At 48.8% G+C, this 8,315-nt stretch overlaps 1 pseudogene; it reads left to right on the forward strand.

The window, feature by feature from the left end:
• Nucleotides 1-6,637: 6,637 nt before the first annotated feature.
• On the forward strand, nt 6,638-7,462 carry LOC147684799 (sorting nexin-3 pseudogene; annotated as a pseudogene).
• Nucleotides 7,463-8,315: the final 853 nt, after the last annotated feature.

Genomic DNA, 8,315 nt, shown 5'->3' on the forward strand with positions numbered 1-8,315 from the left:
GTTATCTTGGCACTTAACAATGGCGGTGGTGGAACATAGAATGGGACAATGGAGACCAGTAACAGTTGGATGGTGCTGAGTTTTGATAAGGGCACTGGGACCCAGTAGCAACACTGCCACAAACACAAGCGGGATAGAAGACATCACTTCCTGTCTCGAGGAGTGGCAGATATGGCTGGAGGAAGCGTTCAGGATGCCAGATAGAAGCTGGTGGGGCGCCATATGGGGATCATGCTGAAGGTTCCTCGAAGAGAGGGTTGAATGCCCTTCCCTTTCCCTCATGCCTACCATACATGGAAAAAAAATGAACATGTCCGTCTGTAATACAACTGGTCAATGGGTGTTCATGTAAAACGCCCTGATACCTTCGAGTCGAGCTCGCGCTACATAAAGGTGCAAAAAAAGGCCTTACAGCTACAAATGACCACACCGTTTGGGGAGACAAGAGGAAGGCTGTCTTCAATCAATCAATCAATGACATTTATAGAGCGCACTACCTACCCGTAGGGTCTCAAGGCGCTGGGGGGAAGGGGGTGCCGTTTACTGCTCGAACAGCCAGGTCTTCAGCTTCTTCCTGAAGGAGAGGTGGTCTTGGGTCAGGCGCAGGTCGGTCGGGAGGGAGTTCCAGGTCTTGGCGGCCAGGTAGGAGAAGGACCTTCCTCCTGTTGTCGCTCTTCGGATGCGGGGAACGGCGGCGAGGGCGTGGTTGGCTGAGCGGAGGTGGCGTTTGGGAGCGTAGAAGTTGATTCGGTTGTTGAGGTAGCTCGGGCCTTGGTCGTGTAGGGCTTTGTGTGCGTGCTTGAGGAGGCGGAAGGTGATTCTTTTGTTGACGGGGAGCCAATGCAGGTCTCTGAGATGTCCGGAGATGTGGCTGGTTCGTGGGACGTCGAGGATGAGTCTGGTTGAGGCGTTCTGGATCCGCTGGAGTCTCTTCTTGAGCTTGGCGGTGGTACCGGCGTAGAGGACGTTGCCGTAGTCCAGTCGACTGGCGACGAGGGCCTGGGTGACTGTCTTCCTGGTCTCGGTGGGGATCCACCAGAAGATCTTCCGTAGCATGCGAAGGATGTTGAAGCATGCCGAGGAGACGGCGTTGACTTGCCTGGTCATGGAGAGGGAGGAGTCCAGGATGAAGCCCAGGTTGCGTACGTGGTCTGTCGGTTTGGGTGCGGTGCCCAGGGCGGGAGGCCACCAGGAGTCGTCCCAGGCGGAGGGCGAAGAGCCTAGGATGAGGACCTCCGTCTTGTCTGAGTTCAGTTTCAGGCGGCTGGTCGTCATCCACTCGGCTACCTCTTTCATCCCTTCGTGCAGATTGGCTCTGGCGGCGGCGGGGTCGTTGGTCAGGGAGAGGATCAGCTGGGTGTCGTCGGCGTAGGAGATTATGTTGAGGTTGTGTTGGCGTGCGATGGCCGCGAGGGGGCTCATGTAGACGTTGAAGAGGGTGGGGCTCAGTGAGGATCCTTGAGGGACGCCGCAGATGACTTCGGTGTCCTCTGACTTGTACGGTGGTAGGCGGACTCTCTGTGTTCTTCCGTTGAGGAAGGAGATGATCCATTCCAGAGCCTTCTCCTGGATTCCGACGTTGCTGAGGCGCTGTACTAGGGTACGGTGGCAGACAGTGTCGAATGCCGCGGAGAGGTCTAGGAGGATGAGGGCCGCTGTTTCTCCGTTGTCCATCAGGGCTCGGATGTCATCGGTGGCGGCGATGAGGGCGGTCTCGGTGCTGTGGTTGGCTCGGAAGCCAGACTGTGAGGGGTCGAGGGATCCATTCGTCTCAAGGAAGGCGGGCAGCTGCTTGTTGACGGTCTTCTCGATGACTTTGGCTGGAAACGGGAGGAGCGAGATGGGGCGGTAATTCTTGAGTTCGGTGGGGTCCGCTGTGGGTTTCTTGAGTAGAGCGCTGAGTTCGGCGTGCTTCCAGCTCTCGGGGAAGATGGCGGTGTCGAAGGATGTGTTGATGATGTCTCGCAGGTGGGGTGCGATGACAGCGTCGGCCTTGTTGAAGATGTGGTGGGGGCAGGGGTCGGTCGGAGATCCTGAGTGGATGGAGTTCATCGTGCGGACGGTGTCTTCGGCGCTGATCGGAGTCCAGGCGCGGAGGGTGGTGGTGGGGGGTGGTGGTTCGGTCGTGGTGTGCGTTGGTTGGTTGTTGAAGCTGTTGTGTATGTCCGCGATCTTGTTGTGGAAGTATGAGGCGAGGGAGTTGCAGAGGTCTTGCGATGGGGTGATGTCGTTGTTTCCTGCGCTGGGGTTGGAGAGCTCTTTCACGATGTTGAAGAGTTCCTTGCAGTTGTGTGCGTTGTTGTCCAGCCGGTCCTTGAATGCAGTTTTCTTGGCGGCGCGAATCAGCTGGTGGTGCTTCCGGGTGGCAAGCTTGAAGGTGGTCCTGTTGTCCGGTGTTGGTTCCCTTCTTCAGACTTTCTCGAGGGCTCGGCAGTTCTTCTTGGAGCTCTTGAGTTCGTCGGTGAACCATGGGGCTTTCTTGCTGCCGGGTCTGCTGGGCGGGGTCCTCAGTGGGGCGAGCTCGTCCGCGCAGTTGCTGATCCACTTCGTGAGGTTGTCTGCGGCCTGGATGGGGTTCGCTGAGCTGGCAGGAGGGTGCTGGCTCAAGGAGGTGGCGAGCTGGTCGGCTGTGATCTTGTTCCAGCTTCTGCGGGCAACCTGTTGCTGGTGGTGGTGGGTCGTCGTTCTTTTGAAGGTGAAGTGGACACAGCTGTGGTCCGTCCATTGAAGCTCTGTGGCGTGGCTGAAGGCGATGTCTGGGCTGGATGAGAAGACTGCGTCGAGTGTGTGTCCGGCGAGGTGGGTGGGGGTGGACACCAGCTGCTTGAGTCCAAGATTGGCGAGGTTGTCGAGCAGGGTGCTGGTGTTGCGGTTGTTGTTGTTCTCCAGGTGGAAGTTGAGGTCCCCCAGGAGGATGTAGTCAGCGGAGGGGAGGGCAAGCGGGCTGACGAGGTCGGCGATGTCCTCGCTGAATTGGGTGCGTGGTCCCGGAGGCCGGTAGATCAGGGTGCCTCTGAGGGTGGTCTTCGGGTCGGTGTGGATCTGGAAATGCAGGTGTTCGGCGGTGGTAAGGGTGTTGTCGGTGCTGGTCGTGATGCGGATGGTGTTCCTGTGGATGATGGCGATGCCTCCTCCCATCTGGTTGGCGGTGCGATCCCTCCGGATGATCTTGTAGCCCTCTGGGATAGCGATGGCGATGTCGGGTGCTGAGGAGGCGTTCATCCAGGTCTCCGTGAGGAAGGCAACGTCAGGGCCTGTGGTGTCGAGGAGGTTCCAGAGTTCGATGGCGTGTCTGTGGACGGAGCGGGTGTTGAGCAGGATGCACTTGAGGTGGGTGCTGCTGGTGTTCGACTTTGCGGGTGCTGGTGCGACGCAGGTCCGGATGCAGGTGAACTTGCAGGCGTGGCAGCTGAAGGGTCCGTGGGTGCGTCGTGGGGTGGCGTGGTAGCACCCTGGGTGTCGACCGGCGTTGAGTGCGATGAGGTTGGCGGCGGTGTACGTCAGGCGGGTCGGCCGGGGTCTTCAAGGGCCAGGGGTCCTGGCACTGGGCGCGGTCCAGGCGCGGACGGGCGTAGACGGGCTTACCTTTGGCGCCTCTTCGGCGCACAAACGGCACGCCCGCTGCGCGTGACCGCTGCGCGTTCGCACGGTCGCCATATATGGCGAAGTGCGCGGGGGGGCGGAGCAGCTGGGAGGCGGGAGCGGGGAGGGTACACAAAGAAAGGGGCGGGGCTAGCGGAGATGGCGGGAAGCGGGGAGCGGGGAGGGAAGAGACGGGGACGGCAGAAAAACGGAGGAAAAACAGGCACAACTGGGGGAAAGAGAACAATACAGGAACAGGTCACAACAGTTCAATGCAATCCAATTACAATCACAGGGACAGGAACGCAAGCTTGCACAGACCACGCCGCTCGGTGGCAGGGGGCGTGGTCACGCGGCGGAGCCGGGGCAGCGAGGCACAGAGCGGGGAAGCACACGCAGCAGCTGGTGGCCGTGCGGCGCGGGGGTGTCCTAGAACTAGGTCAGATTTTGTTGCAGGTGCATCTTTGCAAGGTGCTCCGGGACAATATATTCCTGATGTGTAGCTCCATGGCTACCACAAAAAACAGCCAAGAGCATCGATGTACAAGCTGAATTAGAAGGGTGTGGAACAGAGCATTCTTAGTACCTGTTTGTAATTGGCATGTAAGGGTAAGTGTCTGAGTGGATGGTTCTGCTGGAATGATATGATACATGAAACTCTGCCAGCAATTATTTCTCCCAGTTTTTCTTCAGAAGTAGTGCTTGGGTCCAGAAAACCCTTCCTAGCTGACGAACATCTGACCGTAAAACAAAATAAGGCATTCTAGAAAATGGGTGCTACTTAAAATCTAAATTGCAACTGCTCCCACTTGTAGGCATTTTATGTTAAAGTTTAATATTTTTTTTAAATGAATATTTCTCTGTTCATTTTGTTTGATTCCTGAAAGGAGCCAGATAACAGCATTGGGTTCTAAGGTCCTCTGTCCTATTCATTTGTTTTCGTGCACATGGCAAATATATGCAGACCAATAAATAATAGCCATCATAAGTGGTAGGGTGTCAACTGAAACAAACGTTAGCAAACGCAGCAGGTCTATGGCTTTGGCATTTTATTTGATTTTGCAACAGTGCCACAGCTTGTTTGGTCATCAGCAAACCAGTCTCCAATTGCTTTACTTCAAGAATATCTTTTGTCTTTGCTGTCTCCGCAGCACAACAACTGGATATGCTCATGCCTTTTCAGAAACTATTATTCGATAGATGTCCATTGTGGAATTCTTTTTCTTAAAGAAAGAGGAAAAGCATTCCAAGATGGCTGCCATGTGTGCACAGTGAGCAGGCACTATGTGTTTTGACCATATGCACCCAAGAAGCATGCTCGCTCATGGGTGGTCATCTTGGTATGGTTTATAATTCATTTGAAGATGCCACCTGCTGTATAGTGGCATTGGACGGATGGCACTCGAATGCTTTTCTAGCATTATTCCTGGTAGAAATGTGTGTTATGTGCTTTCAGAGGTAATCTTGTATTGTATAATTAACATATTAATTCATTGTTAATACCATTCTTTCCACGTGACTTGCATTTACAGTGATTTGTCATTTATAACCAAATTCACAGGAAACATATTTCTAGATGTTCTTTGATTGTCCTGCCTTCTAAGATAAAAATGAGTTAGTGAATATCAGATATATGCTTTGGTGATATACACTAGTCAGTGCTTGCCTCATACATTTTAATGTGGATTTCACAAACATCTGAAATATCTTTATATCCTGATGAAGGATTCATATTGTAAATAGAGTAGGAGCCGAAATGTTAATAGATATTTTACAAAGGATACAGTCAAAGTTAATTATCATTACGGCATACATTTACCTGCATAGTTTTTATCAATAATGGTTACACTGGAAAAGCAATGAGATGATGAAATGTCAACTTGACTCTGACTTGACAAACTGTCTGAGGAATGATATTCTGAATTCAAGTGTCTCTGTTAGGTAGGTGGACAAAGATCATTATCTAATGAAGAAATGTTCTTTTTTAAACAGGGACGGAGGGGGTTAGAAGTAGAAAGTAAAAAGTAGATCATTATTCAGAACTGATTGTTTCATTAGGGATAAAGGGCCATATGTATCAAGCAAATTAGCATTCGCAAAGGCCGAAATTCGAAACATTTTGGCAGCAAAATAAGGAATCGCAAAATTTGCCATTCCTTATTTTGCAATTGCACTTAAAGAATCGCAAATTATGCGATTCCTTAAATGCAATATATCAAAGGAAAATGAATTCAAAAATGCCCATAAGGATTCGCAAATTACCACCAACTTCTAGTTGGTGGTAAGTTGCGAATTCTTTCAAAAAAGCAATTTATTTAAAATCCAAAGGTGCCATATGACGCTCATACATGCCCTTAGTATGTGCGCCATATGCCCACACATGTCATTTTCAGGGGTGCAGCAGGGTGTTCTTGTGACACCCCTGCACCCTTGAAAAGTTTCCTAAATTGCGATTAGCAAATTGCTAATCGCAAATTTCCCCTTCATTCCTATGGGACTCCTGGCCCATAGAAATTAATGGGAAATTTGCGATTAGCAATTTGCTAATCGCAATTTAGGAATGTCAAGGAATCGCTAAAAAGAAGCGATTTCCTACATACATACCATTTTGCGATTTCTAAATAGCAATTCCTTAAAAATCGCTATTTAGAAATCGCAAATGGTCATGATGATACATATGGCCCAAAGAGAATATTAAAGAATTCCCATAAGAATATGATAGGTGAGTTCATCGAGTGAGAAGTTGAAGCTAATTGGGCCATGCACATTGATGGAGCAAGGTTGCACACGAAAGCGACTTGCTTGGACTCAGCCCTCTCAAAATATTTCGTAATGGACTAATTACTATATTTTGGCTTACTAATAATGCACCACACAACATTTCTAGTAAGCTGGGGAAGCTTGACAATGTGCTTTTACTAACAAGTAACTCGAGTGTCATAAAATGGCTGTCGCAATGAGGGAACCTTTCTGTGCATGCGTCTGTCACACTCACGTGACATGACATACTTTCTGCTTTGGTGGGAAAACATTGCTTCTGCGCATTAGAACTAAGATGGCTTGCAAGACCCAGTGTGACTGTGGGGTGGGAGGAGGTGTTGACCGCATTGTCACTGTCAGTAAAGCTATCCGCAGGAGTCGAGACCGCCAAGGTAGAAGCTCTTGGTGCGGGGGAGTGATGGGGCGGCGAAAGAGGGCAATATAAGCTGTGACAACCATTGCTGAGACCATCGCAGATACCCGCCGTCTGATGAGCAAGCCTCAAAACCTGAACGACGCCTACGGCCCACCGAACAACTTCCTGGAGATCGAGGTGGGAAACCCACAGACCGTGGGGGTGACCCGGGCAGCTTCACCACCTATGAGATTCGCCTCAAGACAAATCTTCCTATTTTTAAACTAAAGGAATCATGTGTTCGAAGAAGATACAGTGACTTCGAATGGTTGAGAGGGGAACTTGAAAGAGAAAGCAAGGTGGTGGTGCCGCCTTTACCTGGGAAGGCTTTTTTCCGGGAACTTCCTTTTAGAGGGGACGATGGAATATTCGATAATGCATTTATAGAAGAACGGAAACAAGGACTTGAGCAGTTTATAAATAAGGTTGCTGGTCATCCATTGGCACAAAATGAAAGATGCCTTCATATGTTTTTACAAGATGAAGTAATAGATAAAAACTACACACCGTCCAAAATAAGACACACCTGAGCGCTACAAGAACACATTGAAATAACTTTAATTGTCAGTTATTGAAAAGCTCTCTTTAAAAGAAGGTGATCTAATTTTTGCATGTTGCAGAAAAGATGGTAAAGTAAGCATCTAGGATACTAACAGTAAATATATTGCTGAGACTCTGCTTTTATTTTCTGACATTCAGAACAATGTTCATTTGGTTTCCTTTTCCAATTATGTATCGGAAATCCTTTTTATTGTAATTGTTGTTAAAATGGCATCAGCTCAGTTCTGCACTTATACTGCTATGTAACCACAATCATGTTTTCTTGCACTATGTAATGGTGTAATACACTAATGTTACTGACATGGCCTTATGTGAATCTGCACAGTTCTATTGTAATGGATGTGCGTCTTGTATCCAATCACTAGCTAACCAGTATATCTACCACTCCAAAATAATGTTTTGATATACAACGGCCTAAGTTCTGATTTGTGTTATAGCATTTTGTTTTAATTACACCCCATGTGCAGGATAAACACGCTTGCAGTTGTTTTTTGGCTGTAAGACACTTCATATTGGAAGGTGATGGGGGTAATGTCTTTTTATTATGTACAAAAATATGGAACTTATATACTAAAACATTTGTCCAAAATATACCGCTGTTTTCAAATAAAAATGAAAAACACAAGAAAAAAAAAGGAAAAGAACTAAGATGGCTTCTCTATGTTTTCACATGATAACACTTGCATTGCTGCTATAATTAAATTGTTTGTTCTGCTTAACCCTAAACACTGTAGTTAAAATAAAATAATGGGAATAGAGTAGAGATAAGTGGTATACAGTGCATTCATTTATTCTTTGTTCTAAAACTATTCTTCTTTGAATTTGTTATTATCTTGTGTCTGGACCAATCAAATACGAGGTTGCTCCATCTTGTTTTCTGAAATGAACATGCGCTGACTTCACCCGAGTCTACAAGTCATGGCATTGAACCTATGCCAACATCAGACTTGACTGTGCGACACTCTGAGAACCTGACCTGATGAACTCTCCAGAGAAA

The sequence above is a fragment of the Lissotriton vulgaris genome, chromosome 10 (genome assembly GCF_964263255.1).
Source record: "Lissotriton vulgaris chromosome 10, aLisVul1.2, whole genome shotgun sequence".
NCBI lineage: Eukaryota > Metazoa > Chordata > Amphibia > Caudata > Salamandridae > Lissotriton > Lissotriton vulgaris.